This window comes from Macaca fascicularis, chromosome 5 (genome assembly GCF_037993035.2).
Source record: "Macaca fascicularis isolate 582-1 chromosome 5, T2T-MFA8v1.1".
NCBI classification, from domain to species: Eukaryota; Metazoa; Chordata; class Mammalia; order Primates; family Cercopithecidae; genus Macaca; species Macaca fascicularis.
This window is the reverse complement of record NC_088379.1, coordinates 182,896,124-182,917,025: the sequence shown is the minus strand read 5'-3', so window position 1 is coordinate 182,917,025 and position 20,902 is coordinate 182,896,124.

The window sequence follows — 20,902 nt, the reverse complement described above, 5'->3', positions numbered from 1 at the left end:
TTTTATAAATGCAGCTAAGAATAAGCTATTATGAGACTTTCTTGCATTTTCAGGATCATGTTACAAAGAATACAATAAATAAGCTATATAACAATTATCTTAATTTTATCAATATAGTCATCCAGAATGAGTGACCACAGACCTCCAAAGATGATTTTATTTTTACCTAATTGTTATTGTTTACCTGTCTACATAATTCAAAGAATCATATAATTTTCAGTTCTTCATTTTTTAAAATTCTCATGGTATGGCTAAAGAGATTGGAATTCCAATTTTACATGAAGCAGAACATTTAATTTAAATTGCAAAAACTGCAGACACAGCATTTAAAATTGAATATAGTCAGATAGCATAGCACTGAATGGAACAGATTTCACTATTAAACATCTAAATAACAGAAGCAACATTAAATAGAAAAACAAAAGGAATTTCTCCAGTATTATTTTGGAAATAGCTTATTTTCATTGTTATTTGAAGAAACCCTATGGACTCTTTTTATTTATTTATTTACTTATTTTTTGAGACGGAGTTTTTGCTCTGTTGCCCAGGCTGGAGGGCAATGGCAGCGATCTAGGCTCACTGCAAGCTCCGCCCCTTGGGTTCAAGCGATTCTCCTGCCTCAGCCTCCTGAGTATCTGGAATTACAGGTGCCAGCCAACACAACTAGCTAAGTTTTGTATTTTTTAGTAGAGACAGGGTTTCACCATGTTGGCCAGGCTAATCTCGGACTCCTGACTTTATGTGATCCATCTGCCTCGGCCTCCCAAAGCTCCTAAAGTGCTGGGATTACGGGCGTGAGCCACTGCACCTGCCCTCCTATAGCACATTCTATTTAAAAAAAAAAAAAAAGAAGAGCAAAAAACAGATGCACTACGAAATGCTAAGGAAGTGTTATAAAGTTCATTTTAAAGTGTGAGTTTACCTAGATGTTAAGACATACTTTTATATTTGATCATTTTATCTTTTTTTTGTACAGATCATTCAGTTCTAAGTTAATGCAGTAATCAGTTTTGTCCTTAAAATTTCTATCAATTCTCATTATTTTAACTATTATTGAAAACTAAACTATAATATATTTGAAATGCAGTCGAAAATGAAATAAGTTTAATTTGAGGATGCAAATATTTCATCTAAAAAATTAATATTTTATTATCAATACTGTGTAGCACCTTCAAGGCAGAGATTAAATGAATTTTTCTTTGATCAGACACGCAACTGCAGTAAGTTTTAAAAATGAATGTTTCTTTCCAGATGCAAAAATCACATTACTAGATGCAAAGAATATATTGAATATTCTCAAAATAAATAATTTTAGTAAGATGCATTTAATACTGACCTGAGGCAACAGTAGACAAATAGTACAATAATAGTACTTTAGATTATGGAATTTGATGCCATATGGGCTTCTTTCTGAGCTCTAGATGTCACAATATCCAACCTGAATAAGTGACTTAACATGTCAGCTTACTCATATGTAAGGAGAATAAGAAGATTATCTGCCTTAGAGAGATATTGTGAGAATTAAAATAAGACAAAGTTTTCGTAAGGATCTGGCACATTATAAATATTCAATAAATGTCAGAATAAATGTTTATAATCATTAATAGAAAATAAATTAGTTTAAGAGCTACAGAATGGTGAGGGAGGAGGGTAGCATTATTATGTGCTACTATCATTAAATCATCACTAATATTTATTTCAACCACCCATCTCCCCATAGCCAAGATTCTGATAGACTCCCTCACTTTAAAGTGGAGTCTTTCTCTTTCTTCTGAATAATACTGAGAATCACCAAATGGAACATTCTCTATTCTTCAGATGTGCTGGTGATTCAGAATTTTTCTTGGTCATTTTGCCAGACAAGGACCGCCGGCTGGCAACGTCCCTGCCTGGCCCTTGATTGGCCAGGCTACCTGCCACAGGAGGCAGCCAGCCCACTCGTCCTACCCAGGCGTGCCTGGCTTGTGCACCAACTAAATCCGTGGCTGCTGTGGCTGCACACTCAGCCCCTGGCAGGAGTGGGTGTGTGAGCAAGTGAGTGTGTGGTCCAGCTGGCTGTTCTAAGCACCGGTACCCAGGCGGACTCCAGACAGGGCCTACAGCTGGACCAGGCATGTCACCCCGAAGGGAATGTGGTGGCACCCCAAGAGGGGTGCCCACAACCTTGAAGCTCCAGAAGGGGCGATTCAATATGCTAATTATCTCTTTTAGTTCTGCCATCCACAGCCCTAGGGGTAGTGACATGTTAACATCTCTGTCAGCCCCTTGCCCTGCTCTGGCCCGTGGCTCTGGGGCTGACTCAGCTTTGCCACTGCTTCCTGTCATGTGGAGCAGCCGCCCTCCCCTGGAGGAAGGAGGGCCACAGGGTTACAGCCTTCTGAGTACTTGTGTTCAGTGGGTCCCAAGTTCTTGCCTCACATCCAAGAAGAATGAGGTCATGCTGACGGTTCAAGGGTGATGAAGACAAAGAATTTTATTGAGCGACAAAACAGCTCTCAGTGAATAGGGGAGGAGAAGGTGGTCTCTCAACTGAAGTTGGCTCATCTAGGTCTGGGGTTTTTATAGGCACATGATGGGGCAGCGGCAGGCATAGGTGGTATTGGAAAAAGCAACATTTGATTGGTTAAAAAGCATTATTCAGAAAGAACAAATCAGGAAAGCACAGGCAAACAGGAATATAAATTCTCACTTCAGGTCACAGGTTTCATCTGGAATTAGCAGTCCAGTCTTTCAGGCTTAGGCTGTATTTGGCTTGAAGATGGGGTTTCACTGGAGACCCGTTCTATCTAGCCAGGCATTTGTCTGCCTCCTGCCACTACCAATGGTAAAGGAAAAAGTCTAATAAACTCTGTTAGTAAATCCCCATATCAGCAGTAGGCAATAAAATTTTATAAACATTTTTAATTGCTTTAAATATCGATCTCCATTCACAGAAAGCTACTGCTGTAGTACAGGTTTTTATAGCTCAAACTGGGCAGTTAACAAATGCAAATGGTGTCTTCAAAATGAAACTTAGACTAAAATGGATCATGTGTGTAGTAAAAAGTATGTATAAAATATGGTAGTAATTGTGTTAACAGAAAACATTCTGATATTGACAAAATTGAAAACAGTTTCTCTGAATTAAATATTTATACATATAATATATAGGCAAAGATATAGATATATCTGTATATCTGTGTAGATGTAGATATAGTTATATATACATTTTACTATACACAGGCACACACACACACACACACAAGGTGGAGAAATTCAACCTAGAATAGCATTTTGTAAAGTATTGCAATTGAAAGTGAAATCCTCATTGTATAGTTTATCTGAAAAAAATACAAAAAATTTACTTTGTTGTATACAAATTATGTGTGATACATACAGTGACCAAAAATACTATATTTAACTCATTTTTGCATGGAATTTATTTTATCAGTGTTTTATTTTATTCTTTTCATAAAAAATCATTTTGACATTCAAATATTCCCACAAAAATAGGAAGAAAACAAGCTACTTATATTTACTGCGTAAAGGTATTGAGAAATAATGCTCTCCAATATAAATTTCAGTTTTTAGACATTAAAACGTAAATTTTATTTTAAATATATTATCTCATGAAGAGGCTTGTAAAATAAATCAGTGCAAGCATCAAACAATGATTTATCATACCATCTAATTAACTTGAATTGACTAAAGTTATTTAATTCTATACTCCAAAAAAAATATAAGCTGATAGCTTTTTTTTTTTTCTTATAATCAGTGCAAAGTTGCACTTATTTTAGTGGACAAAAGAGCAACTAGGCAAGTTTTTTACTAGAACTAGAGACACTTTCCATCAGTTTTATAACAGCATACAAGCAGAAATATATAACAGACATTTATGTAGTAGGTATTTATTCTTCACACAAACCATTTGTAGCCATCTCGATCGGCTATATCGATGGCAAGACCATTCCTATGGAATATATTACTGATTTTTTTGGAAACGTGTCTACTCAGCTTACAAGCAATTTCTTCCTTGATGTGCTCATTTTATAGCTTCTTTAAACTATTGGAATCCATTACAATTTTGATCTCACTGTAAAACAGGAAACATCATCACTTTGGCACTTCATGGATAGTACCAAAATAGATAGTTTATAAATGATGATAGGCTGATTGAAGCTTCAATAAAAGTGTTTGAAAGTTATATTTTTAAAATAGAGTATTTCATATTATATTGGGGTATGTCTCTTAGAGGAGAATTTTCTCACCATAGACTCTATATGCAGGTGAAAATAATCAGACCAGGGAATGGTAACACAGTGATGGGGAATAGCTGTCTTGATTCAGTGGGGGGGTCATTACAACAGGAAACTGCAGCAATATTTTCATCCTCTGGTAGGACCTTCTATATAATAGTATTTGGATTTGCAATGAAAAACAAAATTGAGTTTTTTAAAACACAGTTAACTTCTAAGGAATGTGACTACTCTTAATCTCTTAAGCATCGTGATGAACTTGTATGTGCAAATAGAAAATAAAGATGGGCACTGGAAAAGAAGATGAGGAATTTGTCTGGAAATACAAAAGATAGTAACTTAGGGTTTTAAGGGCAAAGAAGGGATGAAGGTGAGATATGAGAGTATGAGAAGGAAAGAATAAAATGAAATTAGTGATGTGGGAGATTTGAGCATTATATGAAGTAAAGAAATAGTGGGAATGTTTCAATGAGGGAGTTTTAAAGACTACTGCTCTCATAAATGCTTTGTGTAAGAAGTTTTGTTTTTATTTTTGGAAAGCATTTCCTCTTCTTGGAAGAAAATAAATTTGAGGATGAATCTAAATATTTTTTTCTGTGACTTCACCATGTGGAATAAATTTAGTAATTATAGAAGGTACAACCAAAGTCTAGGGAAGACCATGATATTATAGATCCTGCATTGTTTCTTAGGTGTTTATCTAGGGCTGTCTGTCTTCATAAGCATGAAATGGGCCTTGAACCAAGCAAACCAAGATTTCAAGGAACCAGAATGTGGCCATTGATTTGTTTTCTATATGAAGTGATTTACTTCTGCAGTTTTTTGAAAAATATCAAGTAACAAAATGGAATAATAAAATAAGGTAGATGAAATTTGGGAGACCATATATGAAACCATAAATATTAGAAAAATGGAACATTACAGAAAGTCTATTACTGTGAAGTGGAAAATGTTATACACCCCAAATGATGATCCGGTATAATCCGATCAGCTTCCAATTAATCAAGAGAAAATGCAATAGGGTGACACACAGTTGGGGAAAAAAGGAACAATCTGAACATCAAAAAGTTTGGGGGAGCCATTAGAATCAGATGATAATATGTACAAATACTATTGCAACTAAAATTCAAAACTAAACTGTGAATTAAATAATGTAGTATTGATGAATCTGTATTACCCTTGATCTAAGAAGCTTTTTTATGAATACAGATCCTTCATGATCTCTGAACTTCCATGTTTAACTCATATATCAAATGGGAATTTGAATACAGGTTGACAGTCTCCTGAGTTGCTGCCGTCATGGGGTTACTTATTTTAATCCTTATTTTGCTATTTGAAATGTAACTGTGCCTATTATTTTTGGATGAAGAATATTATAATTTATATCAAAAATTACTTCCCCTAAAACTTATAATTTATGTTTACATTTTGAATTAATACTTTCTATTGTAATATTTTTTCTAAATATAAGAAAAATATAGTATTTCATAGCATTTAATTTAATCTTCCAAAATTAGTCTCTAATAAAATTTTCTCTCATCTGTTTTGAAGTATGACTCTCTTGCGAGATGATTCAGAGGTTATCTACATTTAATTTACATGGGTAAAAAATCTAAACATCTGTATCTTTACTTTGAGACCACAAATCTGGAAGAGAGCATAATATTCAAATAGTGCTATTCATTTTTCACATGTGAAATATATAATCCAATGTTATTAAGTGTTTGCCTAAGTTCAAACTACAAGTTTTTGGCCAAATCTGATAGGAGATTCTATGTTTTCTATTATTAGCTATGTACTCTTTATTTCTAAATATATTGAACTGAATGAAAGCTCAACTGTCTATTCCAAAAGAAAGAGTTGATTACCAAATATATGGATACATGTCTAATATCCTCTAATATGACAATGAATATCACTTATTAAAATGATCTTGTTAATAAATTTATGTTGGTATAATCTTTCCCAAACACCACTTTCTTCCAGTAACTTCATCAAAAGCTATGGAAATTGTCAGGAAAGGAGGTTTTCAAAATAGGTACATAGTCTTCAAGTTTCAAAAATCCCTTCCTATAATTTGATTCCAAATACTTAGCAAAACCAAAGCCACAGTCTCAAATTTGAAGGTATGTCCCCTGGCGTCATTCCCAGTACCATGTTTTATACCACTCAGGCCAAGTCAGAAAATCAAAAGCGACACTAAATAATGTAAAGACAGAGGACTTAATACCAGGACTTGGTTAGATGGTGTTGTCAAGCTGAAGGAGGAAAAATGGAATGCTGAGCTCACACGCAGATAAATGTCTGCAGGAAGCAACTCACCTGCTAGGTCTGTTGGCACAGAAGGGAACAGGTGGGCTTCATGAAACAAAAGAGCACAGAGGAGGGCGCTCTGGTGCTGGAGGTTAAACTTACGTAGCTGGTGCTTATCTCTTGGAGGGAGAATTTTTTCCTGCTGATGCTGGAAATGTCAAAGGAGTTCAGGAGCTAGAGTAAGTAAACAGTTTGTTGCTACTGAACTGATTCTGACAGGAATAGAAAACAGGAAAGAGGTCCTATTCCTTCCACCAACTTTTCATTCCCCTCTAGCATCTTTAATGAGCAGAAAAAAATTGGAAAATCATGCTGGAAATGGAGTCAGAGTCCCAGCTCTAACAAGAGAGAAAGAGAGACAGAGGCAGGGAGACAGGGAGGAGAAAAGGAAAGTGAAAAAAGGGGAGAAAGGGGGAGAAAAGAAAGAAAAAGAAAGAAGAGAGAAGAGCTTGAAGCTGAGAGACAGTGAGTGTTAGGTAATTGCATGCATACCAGGAGATTAATGTAGAAGTCTTTGATGACTCTTGAAATAGTACAGTGTTGTGGTGGAGGTGAAAATCTGATTTATGGCAATATTAGAAAGAAGAAAAGGAGAGAAAGTAGAAGCAGTGAGTGTGGACAACTACTTTGAAGTGTTTCCTGTTAAGAATTACTAAAAACTGAAGGAGTAGCTGGAGGATGATTTGGGTTTTGTTTTAAACCCCTGTACTGAAATATAATTCACTATGATAAAATACACCACCATAAAGATATAGAGCATTTTTTACCCCATGAAATTTCCTTAGGCTCCTTTTCAATTCCACCCCCACCTAAAGTTCCACAGCTGGCCCCTCTTAACCAATTTCACCTAATTGATAATTACAGAACATTACACCCAACGCAACAGAATACACTTTTTTTTCTTTTTTCTTTTTTTTTTTTTTTTTTTGAGACGGAGTCTCGCTGTGTCGCCCAGGGTGGAGTGCAGTGGCCGGATCTCAGCTCACTACAAGCTCCGCCTCCCGGGTTCACGCCATTCTCCTGCCTCAGCCTCCCGAGTAGCTGGGACTACAGGCGCCCACCACCTCGCCCGGCTAGTTTTTTGTATTTTTTAGTAGAGACAGGGTTTCACCGTGTTAGCCAGGATGGTCTCGAACTCCTGACCTCGTGATCCGCCCGTCTCGGCCTCCCAAAGTGCTGGGATTACAGGCTTGAGCCACCGCGCCCGGCCACACTTTTTTTTCAAAAGCACACAAACTTTCACATTAGTCATCTTTTGTGCCACAGCACAAGGGTGAAAAAATGAAAAAGGAATGTAACAATACAAGAAAATTAAATTAGCGTCAGTAGTACTAATAATACAGAGTAATTTGGGAAATCCTCCAATATGGGAGAAATTAAACAACACGACACATGGAATGACTCAAAAAATAATCATTAGAGAAACTGTAAAATACTTTAACTGAACAAATAACAAAATTTTCTAAAATACATCTCAAGCAGAGTTTAGTAGGAAATTTATAACTTCAAAAGTATGTGTGTCTTCGTTTATGTGAAAGTGTGTGTATGATATATATGTACATACTTGGATAAACTAGAAATTGTGAAGGAGTAACACTAGCCGTTTAACTGTCCATTTAAGTTGCACGTTGCAATTTACTGTGATTTAAAATTTTTTTATTAATATTGAGATTGAATATACTGGTTAAAATTCAAGGTGTTTAACTCCTTAATGATCAGTATGGAAACTTTCTAAACTTGTCTTGTTTTAGTGCTAAACTAAATGCATACATGAATCCATTCACACATCTTGTTCATAGAATCCAGCAGAAAAGCAGTTGGTGTCCAGGTGAATAGTACTTTTCTACACTGGAGAGTGAACATCGTAAAGTTACAGTTTCTGTTTTTAAAAGACCTTTCCACTTCATAATCAGCTGAGAGTTCTCACCGCCACCGACGATCAAGCATCCTAGTCACTTATCTTCTTTTCCGTTTTTTTTCCCCCTGGTTGTTTTCTTTCTTTCTTTTCTTTTATCTTGTCTCTTATTTCTCAGATATATATTTAAAAAGTTCCTTTAAGATAGTGTAATTCTTTTTACCAATTGTCACAGATTTATCCATATAGTTTGAAAATTATCATGTAAAACACGTAGTTGGAAATATGTATCTGTAATGAACAGTGGCATAAGTCAGATGTGTCCATTTTATCCTCGTGATGAAATGTTTAAGCCACCGTAATAGTTGACTTTCATCAATTAATTTCATTGGAACCACGAGCAGTTATATAATCATATCTTTTCAATTATCTCCTTTTGTTTAGATAATTTATTCACTGTTTAAAGTGGATTGAAGTTAATGAAAAACAAGTTATTTACAGAAAATGTTATATTTATTTTCAAGTATTTTCAACATCTCAATAAAACTTTTGACTAAAGTTTCTACAGTAAAATAAGAGAAGTTGTAGTATGTTTTCTATAAAATAAATGTTAGCAAACATTTCTTTTGTCCAATATACCAGGTCTTTAAGGAAATGTGAATCTCCTCTTCACAAAAGAAAGAGAGAAAGAAAGAAGCTTGTCTCCATCTTTCAGAACAAGAGAAGCCTATGCGCCAATGTATTATGTATTATGTTGTATGCTGATGAGGATGTTAAAATATTTCTGGTGTAACCACATTCTGGAAGACCATAATGGGGGGCACTGTTCTCCTGAACCGTTGTATGCCACTCTTCTTGAAATGATCTTGCCTGAGTCAGTCTGATATTTTTCTACAATGGAATCATCTAAAATGATTTGATTGCTAAGAGACTTAACCTGTTCAGTGGTTCTTTACCTAAGCAACCTCTATAGAGCATTGCCTCTTACAGAGGCGGGTTAAAGATTGACAGCTGGTTAAGAAAAGCATCCATTTTGGCTTGTTGGATTTGAGTAAAACTAGTGATAACGATCAGCAGGTGAGTATAGTAAATGTCATCGCCCTCAGCCTTCATCCTCTCTATCAAGGAAAGGGAATAAAAACAGATATTTCAGACACCAAATTTCATATAAATATAATGATACAGAAATAATGCTTATTCTGAAAAAAAAATTGATGACAAGATGGTGTCACTGAAGAGGAGATGGAAAGGAGGGCAGGCCAACTGTACAACAGCGATGGAAACAGATGCTCTCTTTCTCCTCTCTGTGTGACAGCTGTGGGCTTCTCTCAGACTATTACTACAGAAGATTTCATATCTTTTCGTCTCTGGCCTTATCTCTGAATCTTTTTAGATCTCCATCGTCCTTCATTAAACAAATATCTTTGAGAACTTTCAATATATTAAGCACAGTGCTAAAGACATAAGCTACATCAATGAATAAAACATGATCCTCTGCAAAGAGGGACAATTTGACTTCTTCTTTTCCTAACTGAATACCCTTGATTTCTTTCTCTTGCCTGATTGCCCTAGCCAGAACTTCCAACACTATGTTGAATAGAAGTGGTGAAAGAGGGCATCCCTGTCTTGTGCCAGTTTTCAAAGGGAATTTTTCCAGTTTTTGACCATTCAGTATGATATTGGCTGTGGGTTTGTCATAAATAGCTCTTATTATTTTGAGATAGGTTCCATCAATACCGAATTTATTGAGCGTTTTTAGCATGAAGGGCTGTTGAATTTTGTCAAAAGCCTTTTCTGCATCTATTGAGATAATCATGTGGTTCTTGTCTTTGGTTCTGTTTATATGCTGGATTATGTTTATTGATTTGCGAATGTTGAACCAGCCTTGCATCCCAGGGATGAAGCCCACTGGATCATGGTGGATAAGCTTTTTTTTTTTTTTTTTTTTTTTTTTTAATTTATTATTATTATACTTTAAGTTGTAGGGTACATGTGCATAACGTGCAGGTTTGTTACATATGTATGCTTGTGCCATGTTGGTGTGCTGCACCCATCAACTCATCATTTACATCAGGTATAACTCCCAATGCAATCCCTCCCCCTTACCCCCTCCCCATGATAGGCCCCTGTGTGTGATGTTCCCCTTCCTGAGTCCAAGTGATCTCATTGTTCAGTTCCCACCTATGAGTGAGAACATGCGGTGTTTGGTTTTCTGTTCTTGTGATAGTTTGCTAAGAATGATGGTTTCCAGCTGCATCCATGTCCCTACAAAGGACGCAAACTCATCCTTTTTGATGGCTGCATAGTATTCCATGGTGTATATGTGCCACATTTCTTAATCCAATCTGTCACTGATGGACATTTGGGTTGATTCCAAGTCTTTGCTATTGTGAATAGTGCCGCAATAAACATACGTGTGCATGTGTCTTTATAGCAGCATAATTTATAATCCTTTGGGTATATACCCAGTAATGGGATGGCTGGGTCATATGGTACATCTAGTTCTAGATCCTTGAGGAATCGCCATACTGTTTTCCATAATGGTTGAACTAGTTTACAATCCCACCAACAGTGTAAAAGTGTTCCTATTTCTCCACATCCTCTCCAGCACCTGTTGTTTTCTGACTTTTTAATGATCGCCATTCTAACTGGTGTGAGATGGTATCTCATTGTGGTTTTGATTTGCATTTCTCTGATGGCCAGTGATGATGAGCATTTTTTCATGTGTCTGTTGGCTGTATGAATGTCTTCTTTTGAGAAATGTCTGTTCATATCCTTTGCCCACTTTTTGATGGGGTTGTTTGTTTTTTTCTTGTAAATTTGTTTGAGTTCTTTGTAGGTTCTGGATATTAGCCCTTTGTCAGATGAGTAGATTGCAAAAATTTTCTCCCATTCTGTAGGTTGCCTGTTCACTCTGATAGTAGTTTGTTTTGCTGTGCAGAAGCTCTTTAATTTAATGAGATCCCATTTGTCAATTTTGGCTTTTGCTGCCGTTGCTTTTGGTGTTTTAGACATGAAGTCTTTGCCCATGCCTATGTCCTGAATGGTACTACCTAGGTTTTCCTCTAGGATTTTTATGGTATTAGGTCTAACATTTAAGTCTCTAATCCATCTTGAATTAATTTTCGTATAAAGAGTAAGGAAAGGATCCAGTTTCAGCTTTCTACTTATGGCTAGCCAATTTTCCCAGCACCATTTATTAAATAGGGAATCCTTTCTCCATTTCTTGTTTCTCTCAGGTTTGTCAAAGATCAGATGGCTGTAGATGTGTGGTATTATTTCTGAGGACTCTGTTCTGTTCCATTGGTCTATATCTCTGTTTTGGTACCAGTACCATGCTGTTTTGGTTACTGTAGCCTTGTAGTATAGTTTGAAGTCAGGTAGCGTGATGCCTCCAGCTTTGTTCTTTTGGCTTAGGATTGTCTTGGAGATGCGGGCTCTTTTTTGGTTCCATATGAACTTTAAAGCAGTTTTTTCCAATTCTGTGAAGAAACTCATTGGTAGCTTGATGGGGATGGCATTGAATCTATAAATTATCTTGGGCAGTATGGCCATTTTCACGATATTGATTCTTCTTATCCATGAGCATGGTATGTTCTTCCATTTGTTTGTGTCCTCTTTGATTTCACTGAGCAGTGGTTTGTAGTTCTCCTTGAAGAGGTCCTTTACATCCCTTGTAAGTTGGATTCCTAGGTATTTTATTCTCTTTGAAGCAATTGTGAATGGAAGTTCATTCCTGATTTGGCTCTCTGTTTGTCTGTTACTGGTGTATAAGAATGCTTGTGATTTTTGCACATTAATTTTGTATCCTCAGACTTTGCTGAAGTTGCTTATCAGCTTAAGGAGATTTTGGGCTGAGACAATGGGGTTTTCTAAATATACAATCATGTCATCTGCAAACAGGGACAGTTTGACTTCTTCTTTTCCTAACTGAATACCCTTGATTTCTTTCTCTTGCCTAATTGCCCTAGCCAGAACTTCCAACACTATGTTGAATAGGAGTGGTGAGAGAGGGCATCCCTGTCTTGTGCCAGTTTTCAAAGGGAATTTTTCCAGTTTTTGCCCATTCAGTATGATATTGGCTGTGGGTTTGTCATAAATAGCTGTTATTATTTTGAAGTACGTTCCATCAATACCAAATTTATTGAGCGTTTTTAGCATGAAGGGCTGTTGAATTTTGTCAAAAGCCTTTTCTGCATCAATTGAGATAATCATGTGGTTCTTGTCTTTGGTTCTGTTTATATGCTGGATTATGTTTATTGATTTGCGAATGTTGAACCAGCCTTGCATACCAGGGATGAAACCCACTTGATCATGGTGGATAAGCTTTTTGATGTGTTGCTGAATCCGGTTTGCCAGTATTTTATTGAGGATTTTGGCATCGATGTTCATCAGGGATATTGGTCTAAAATTCTCTTTTTTTGTTGTGTCTCTGCCAGGCTTTGGTATCAGGATGATGTTGGCCTCATAAAATGAGTTAGGGAGGATTCCCTCTTCTTCTATTGATTGGAATAATTTCAGAAGGAATGGTACCAACTCCTCCTTGTACCTCTGGTAGAATTCAGCTGTGAATCCATCTGGTCCTGGACTTTTTTTGGTTGGTAGGCTATTAATTATTGCCTCAATTTCAGAGCCTGCTATTGGTCTATTCAGGGATTCAACTTCTTCCTGGTTTAGTCTTGGAAGAGTGTAAGTGTCCAGGAAATTATCCATTTCTTCTAGATTTTCCAGTTTATTTGCGTAGAGGTGTTTATAGTATTCTCTGATGGTAGTTTGTATTTCTGTGGGGTCGGTGGTGATATCCCCTTTATCATTTTTAATTGCGTCGATTTGATTCTTCTCTCTTTTCTTCTTTATTAGTCTTGCTAGTGGTCTGTCAATTTTGTTGATCTTTTCAAAAAACCAACTCCTGGATTCATTGATTTTTTGGAGAGTTTTTTGTGTCTCTATCTCCTTCAGTTCTGCTCTGATCTTAGTTATTTCTAGCCTTCTGCTAGCTTTCGAATGTGTTTGCTCTTGCTTCTCTAGTTCTTTTAATTGTGATGTTAGAGTGTCAATTTTAGATCTTTCCTGCTTTCTCTTGTGGGCATTTAGTGCTATAAATTTCCCTCTACACACTGCTTTAAATGTGTCCCAGAGATTCTGGTATGTTGTATCTTTGTTCTCATTGGTTTCAAAGAACATCTTTATTTCTGCCTTCATTTCATTATGTACCCAGTAGTCATTCAGGAGCAGGTTGTTCAGTTTCCATGTAGTTGAGCGGTTTTGATTGAGTTTCTTAGTCCTGAGTTCTAGTTTGATTGCACTGTGGTCTGAGAGACAGTTTGTTATAATTTCTGTTCTTGTACATTTGCTGAGGAGTGCTTTACTTCCAATTACGTGGTCGATTTTGGAGTAAGTACGATGTGGTGCTGAGAAGAATGTATATTCTGTTGATTTGGGGTGGAGAGTTCTATAGACGTCTATTAGGTCTGCTTGCTGCAGAGATGAGTTCAATTCCTGGATATCCTTGTTAACTTTCTGTCTCGTTGATCTGTCTAATGTTGACAGTGGAGTGTTGAAGTCTCCCATTATTATTGTATGGGAGTCTAAGTCTCTTTGTAAGTCTCTAAGGACTTGCTTTATGAATCTGGGTGCTCCTGTATTGGGTGCATATATATTTAGGATAGTTAGCTCTTCCTGTTGAATTGATCCCTTTACCATTATGTAATGGCCTTCTTTGTCTCTTTTGATCTTTGATGGTTTAAAGTCTGTTTTATCAGAGACTAGTATTGCAACCCCCGCTTTTTTTTGTTCTCCATTTGCTTGGTAAATCTTCCTCCATCCCTTTATTTGGAGCCTATGTATGTCTCTGCGTGTGAGATGGGTCTCCTGAATACAGCAGACTGATGGGTCTTGACTCTTTATCCAGTTTGCCAGTCTGTGTCTTTTAATTGGAGCATTTAGTCCATTTACATTTAAGGTTAAGATTGTTATGTGTGAACTTGATCCTGCCATTATGATATTAAGTGGTTATTTTGCTCGTTAGTTGATGCAGTTTCTTCCCAGCCTCGATGGTCTTTACATTTTGGCATGTTTTTGCAATGGCTGGTACCGGTTGTTCCTTTCCCTGTTGAGTGCTTCCTTCAGGGTCTCTTGTAAGGCAGGCCTAGTGGTGACAAAATCTCTAAGCATTTGCTTATCTGTAAAGGATTTTATTTCTCCTTCACTTATGAAACTTAGTTTGGCTGGATATGAAATTCTGGGTTTAAAGTTCTTTTCTTTAAGAATGTTGAATATTGGCCCCCACTCTCTTCTGGCTTGGAGAGTTTCTGCCGAGAGATCTGCTGTTAGTCTGATGGGCTTCCCTTTGTGGGTAACCCGACCTTTCTCTCTGGCTGCCCTTAAGATTTTTTCCTTCATTTCAACTTTGGTGAATCTGGCAATTATGTGTCTTGGAGTTGCTCTTCTCGAGGAGTATCTTTGTGGCGTTCTCTGTATTTCCTGGATTTGAATGTTGGCCTGCCCTACTAGGTTGGGGAAGTTCTCCTGGATGATATCCTGAAGAGTGTTTTCCAACTTGGTTCCATTTTCCCCCTCACTTTCAGGCACCCCAATCAGACGTAGATTTGGTCTTTTTACATAATCCCATACTTCTTGCAGGCTTTGTTCATTTCTTTCTCTTCTTTTTTCTTTTGGTTTCTCTTCTCACTTCATTTCATTCATTTGATCCTCAGTCGCTGATACTCTTTCTTCCAGTTGATCGAGTCGGTTACTGAAGCTTGTGCATTTGTCATGTATTTCTCGTGTCATGGTTTTCATCTCTTTCATTTCGTTTAGGACCTTCTCTGCATTAATTACTCTAGCCATCAATTCTTCCACTTTTTTTTCAAGATTTTTAGTTTCTTTGCGCTGGGTACGTAATTCCTCCTTTAGCTCTGAGAAATTTGATGGACTGAAGCCTTCTTCTCTCATCTCGTCAAAGTCATTCTCCGTCCAGCTTTGATCCGTTTCTGGCGATGAGCTGCGCTCCTTTGCCGGGGGAGATGCGCTCTTATTTTTTGAATTTCCAGCTTTTCTGCCCTGCTTTTTCCCCATCTTTGTGGTTTTATCTGCCTCTGGTCTTTGATGATGGTGATGTACTGATGGGGTTTTGGTGTAGGTGTCCTTCCTGTTTGATAGTTTTCCTTCTAACAGTCAGGACCCTCAGCTGTAGGTCTGTTGGAGATTGCTTGAGGTCCACTCCAGACCCTGTTTGCCTGGGTATCAGCAGCAGAGGCTGCAGAAGATAGAATATTTCTGAACAGCAAGTGTACCTGTCTGATTCTTGCTTTGGAAGCTTCCTCTCAGGGGTGTACTCCACCCTGTGAGGTGTGGGGTGTCAGACTGCCCCTAGTGGGGGATGTCTCCCAGTTAGGCTACTCAGGGGTCAGGGACCCACTTGAGCAGGGAGTCTTTCCCTTCTCAGATCTCAACCTCCGTGTTGGGAGATCCACTGCTCTCTTCAAAGCTGTCAGACAGAGTCATTTGCGTCTGCAGAGGTTTCGGCTGTGTTTGTTATTGCCCTGTCCCCAGAGGTGGAGTCTACAGAGACAGGCAGGTTTCCTTGAGCTGCTGTGAGCTCCACCCAGTTCGAGCTTCCCAGCAGCTTTGTTTACCTACTTAAGCCTCAGCAATGGCGGGCGCCCCTCCCCCAGCCTCGCTGCTGCCTTGCCGGTAGATCACAGACTGCTGTGCTAGCAATGAGGGAGGCTCCATGGGTGTGGGACCCTCCCGGCCAGGTGTGGGATATGATATCCTGGTGTGCCTGTTTGCTTAAAGCTCAGTATTGGGGTGGGAGTTACCCGATTTTCCAGGTGTTGTGTGTCTCAGTTCCCCTGGCTAGGAAAAGGGATTCCCTTCCCCCTTGTGCTTCCCAGGTGAGGCAATGCCTCGCCCTGCTTCAGCTCTCGCTGGTTGGGCTGCAGCAGCTGACCAGCACCGATCGTCCGTCACAACCCAGTGAGATGAACCCAGTACCTCAGTTGAAAATGCAGAAATCACCGGTCTTCTGTGTCACTGGCGCAGGGAGTTGGAGACTGGAGCTGTTCCTATTCGGCCATCTTGCTCCGCCCCTAGAACCATTAATTCGGTGGATAAGCTTTTTGATGTGCTGCTGAATCCGGTTTGCCAGTATTTTATTGAGGATTTTTGCATCGATGTTTATCAGGGATATTGGTCTAAAATTCTCTTTTTTTGTTGTGTCTCTGCCAGGCTTTGGTATCAGGATGATGTTGGCCTCATAAAATGAGTTAGGGAGGATTCCCTCTTTTTCTATTGATTGGAATAGTTTCAGAAGGAATGGTACCAGCTCCTCTTTATACCTCTGGTAGAATTCAGCTGTGAATCCATCTGGTCCTGGACTTTTTTTGGTTGGTAAGCTATTAATTATTGCCTCAATTTCAGAGCCTGCTATTGGTCTATTCAGGGATTCAACTTCTTCCTGGTTTAGTCTTGGAAGAGTGTAAGTGTCCAGGAAATTATCCATTTCTTCTAGATTTTCTAGTTTATTTGCGTAGAGGTGTTTATAGTATTCTCTGATGGTAGTTTGTATTTCTGTGGGGTCAGTGGTGATATCCCCTTTATCATTTTTTATTGCGTCTATTTGATTCTTCTCTCTTTTCTTCTTTATTAGTCTTGCTAGCAGTCTGTCAATTTTGTTGATCTTTTCAAAAAACCAACTCCTGGATTCATTGATTTTTTGAAGGGTTTTTTGTGTCTCTATCTCCTTCAGTTCTGCTCTGATCTTAGTGATTTCTTGCCTTCTGCTAGCTTTTGAATGCGTTTGCTCTTGCTTCTCTTCAATGCCATCCCCATCAAGCTACCAATGAGTTTCTTCACAGAATTGGAAAAAACTGCTTTAAAGTTCATATGGAACCAAAAAAGAGCCCGCATCTCCAAGACAATCCTAAGTCAAAAGAACAAAGCTGGAGGCATCATGCTACCTGACTTCAAACTATACTACAAGGCTACAGTAACCAAAACAGCATGGTACTGGTACCAAAACAGAGATATAGACCAATGGAACAGAACAGAGTCCTCAGAAATAATACCACACATCTACAGCCATCTGATCTTTGACAAACCTGAGAGAAACAAGAAATGGGGAAAGGATTCCCTATTTAATAAATGGTGCTGGGAAAATTGGCTAGCCATAAGTAGAAAGCTGAAACTGGATCCTTTCCTTACTCCTTATACGAAAATTAATTCAAGATGGATTAGAGACTTAAATGTTAGACCTAATACCATAAAAATCCTAGAGGAAAACCTAGGTAGTACCCTTCAGGACATAGGCATGGGCAAAGACTTCATGTGTAAAACACCAAAAGCAACAGCAGCAAAAGCCAAACTCGACAAATGGGGTCTAATTAAACTAAAGAGCTTCTGCACAGCAAAAGAAACTACCATCAGAGTGAACAGGCAACCTACAGAATGGGAGAAAATTTTTGTAATCTACTCATCTGACAAAGGGCTAATATCCAGAACCTACAAAGAACTCAAACAAATTTACAAGAAAAAAACAAACAACCCCATCAAAAAGTGGGCAAAGGATATGAACAGACATTTCTCAAAAGAAGACATTCATACAGCCAACAGACACATGAAAAAATGCTCATCATCACTGGCCATCAGAGAAATGCAAATCAAAACCACAATGAGATACTATCTCACACCAGTTAGAATGGCGATCATTAAAAAGTCAGGAAACAACAGGTGCTGGAGAGGATGTGGAGAAATAGGAACACTTTTACACTGTTGGTGGGATTGTAAACTAGTTCAACCATTATGGAAAACAGTATGGCGATTCCTCAAGGATCTAGAACTAGATGTACCATATGACCCAGCCATCCCATTACTGGGTATATACCCAAAGGATTATAAATCATGCTGCTATAAAGACACATGCACACGTATGTTCATTGTGGCACTATTCACAATAGCAAAGACTTGGAATCAACCCAAATGTCCATCAGTGACAGACTGGATTAAGAAAATGTGGCACATATACACCATGGAATACTATGCAGCCATCAAAAAGGATGAGTTTGCGTCCTTTGTAGGGACATGGATGCAGCTGGAAACCATCATTCTTAGCAAACTATCACAAGAACAGAAAACCAAACACCGCATGTTCTCACTCATAGGTGGGAACTGAACAATGAGATCACTTGGACTCGGGAAGGGGAACATCACACACCGGGGCCTATCATGGGGAGGCGAGAGGGGGGAGGGATTGCATTGGGAGTTATACCTGATGTAAATGACAAGTTGATGGGTGCTGACGAGTTGATGGGTGCAGCACAGCAACATGGCACAAGTATACATATGTAACAAACCTGCACATTATACAGATGTACCCTAGAACTTAAAGTATAATAATAATAAAAAAAAAATTTAAAAAAAAAACATGATCCTCTTTTTTCAAGGAATTTATTTATATATGGGAAAGTAGGCAAGTAGAAAATAGACAGTGAAGTACAATACAGAGTGAGAAAATAATAAAAAATGCAACAGAGGAGGTATGTAAGATTTCCATTACAGCACTGATGAAGGAATTTAAGCAGACTGAGAGAGGTAGCAAGGGGATGCTGGAACTTTGTTTCTCTTCTTCTTGTAAGTATAGTGACCCTCAGTAGTGGACCTGTCAATCTTTAACCCACCTTACTAAGACACTGCTCTATAAAGGTTGCTTAGGTAAAGAACCACTAGCAGGTTAATTCCCTTAGCAATCAAATTATTCTAGATGATTCCATCGTAGAAAAATACTAGAGAATGACTCAAGCAAGACAGTTTGAAGAAGAGTGGCATATGGTCGGTCAGATCAACAGTGTATCCCATAATGGTCTCCTGGGATATGGTTACACCAGAAATATTCCAACCTAGACTCATCAGCACAAAATCCAATACCAGAGGGTTTTCAGTTCCTACAGAGAGGAAATAATTTTTTCTTTTTGGCTCTGTTTCAGCATGCTAATTTTCCCAATGTTGATGTCTCAGTAGGAATTCCATATTTTCCTGTGGATGTTATTTAATTTTCAATTATTTTTGCTGCAGTTGGCAGTATTAAAACTTTCCTAAAATACTCTCATAATAGTAAGACTAATTTAAGAACATTTCTGAAAGTTCCCACCATTATTCTCAATTAAAATGATAGTCACCATATATTTCAGGGGCTACGTGTTATAGGCTGTCTGATGAGATATAGTCTGATGAGACTGAGGCCATTTTCAGCTTGGAAGCCTTCAACAATAATATAAATGAATGAATATATATGTGTGTGTGTGTGTATATATACACAGATATATATATATATATATAAACTGGAGTGCCAAATGCTTTCCTTTTTTTTTCTCTATGGTTTTCTCATTTGAAAAAAAATACATATATAATATATGAATAAATTTAGAAAAATATGGTATGTGAATACATTTATTGAAAACAGATTACTCATTAATGTAGTTCAAGTCTTTAGCACTAGTCTCATTATTCACAGATCATATATGTGTGGATTTGCCTACTTGCTTAAATTGATTTGTAACCCCAAAATTAATACTTGCAGCAATTTTATGTTCATTTGAGGACACATGTGTCTTAGTCCACTCGGGCTTCTATAACAAAATACCATAAACTTGATAGCTTGTAAGCAGAATTTGTTTCCTTTTGCAGTTCTGGATGATGGTAAGGTTAAGCTCAAGGTACCAGAAGACTTAGCATCTGGTGTGGGCCTGCCTTCTTGTTGTATCCTCACCTGGTCAAAGAGGTAAATTTGGGAAGGGTGGGGACACAAACATTCAGACCATTGCATCGACTAAGCTGTGAAAATCTGAGTCACCCAATGAGCATGTCTGCAGCTGAGGACAGACAAGGCCGCATTCTGCCTCTTGTTTCAGCTCTCATGCTATAAGCGAGTACATTTACTACACCACACTTGCGGCCACATTTTTCTAATTTTTGTGCTTTTCATTGGGTGATTTGTCATTTTACAATGGCCCCCAAGTACAGTGCTGAAATGCTGCCTGGTGTTTCTAAATCCAAGAAGGCTGTGATGTGCCTTACAGAGAAAATACACGTGTTAAACAGCTTTGTTTGGGTAAAAGTAACAGTGCTGCTGGCTGTGAATTCAATGTTAATGACTCAATACTATGTTAATAAGGTGCCTAAACAGAAACAACTATAAAGCAAGGCTATGTGTTGATCAGTTGATGAAAATGTGACCAGACTGCTTACAGGAACCTAGCTCTATATTTCCCATAGGAGCAACAGTTTAGTATTCCCTAATTCATTTGCATGTCAATTTTAAAGGACCTAAGTTCTATGAATAATGAGAATTGAATGCACACACACTTGATTAAAGTTTGTGAAATTACCAAAATAATAAAAAGAGGGAAAATGGGAAATCACTCGCTCTAGATACCTACTATGTGTCAAGGTCTACAAGGCATAAAACAAATGCAAATGCATTTGTTTGTTCCCAGGATTG